We start from the raw sequence: 1,009 nt of genomic DNA on the forward strand, positions 1-1,009 counted from the left end.
GCATCATATATATTTATATGCGTACACATGTGGATATGTCCATATGACATTCCCACACAAATAATACATTACATACATACTTATGTATATACGTTCACATGTAGAACTGTCACCCGAAAAAATTACGAATATTGTTCTACAAAAACAACAATTGTTTCACATAGCATAAGCGGCGTCACAAGTCAAAAGGCAAAGCAGCCAAATAGTCGGGGCCCTGATTTGTAGAAAAACACACACCAACATTTTCATTCATGAGGGCAAGCGCACTTTCAACAGAAAAACTTGCTTCATTCGTAAAAACAAACACCATTACATCTCCCCGAGCATGCCTTTGCCTACAAGCGTCTTTTCGCGACGATGACAAAAGCAAAGAATCATAAAGTGAAAAATTTCTGTTATTTGTATGAGAAGGAAAAAGTGACAACCCCGCAAATATAAGTATTCAAATATACTATATATAGAAATGAATTGACAACATAATTTATTTGTCGATTTTCAAGTCAAGGAATGTATCCCGGTAAAATAGTACTCCGTTTAAATAAAAATAATCCCTCTTAACTGCGTATGTATATATTGCTGTGTCTCACAGTTTGTTTTTTGAAATACATACATAGAAATTATTGTTTTAAGTACCACTAGCTTAGGTTGTTGTTGTTGTTGTAACGGCAGAATTCTGCTAGTATGTTACTAGCTTAGGTATTCGCACTCGCTTATGTGCCATATTATATTTTTATTTTTAACAAACCACACAAAACCGGTATCTTTGATTGTGGGATATAACCGGGATTGACTGTAATTGTCAAGGAATGTAAAAAATATTTTTACGGGGATTGCAAAAATCAAAGTCGATATGTATTCAAGCTCATACAGAAACATACATATTTACGCTGGTTTGCTGGAGAAGCTGTTACAGCGGCAAGGGAAGCAGTAGCAATTGGCGATAGTTCGTTTGTGTTTTTGGCACAGCTCGGATTTTCTACCAACAACTTAATGTTGTGACACTTTTTCG

The sequence above is a fragment of the Bactrocera latifrons genome, unplaced genomic scaffold (assembly GCF_001853355.1).
Source record: "Bactrocera latifrons isolate USDA-ARS-PBARC rearing strain unplaced genomic scaffold, ASM185335v1 scaffold_537, whole genome shotgun sequence".
Taxonomy (NCBI): Eukaryota; Metazoa; Arthropoda; class Insecta; order Diptera; family Tephritidae; genus Bactrocera; species Bactrocera latifrons.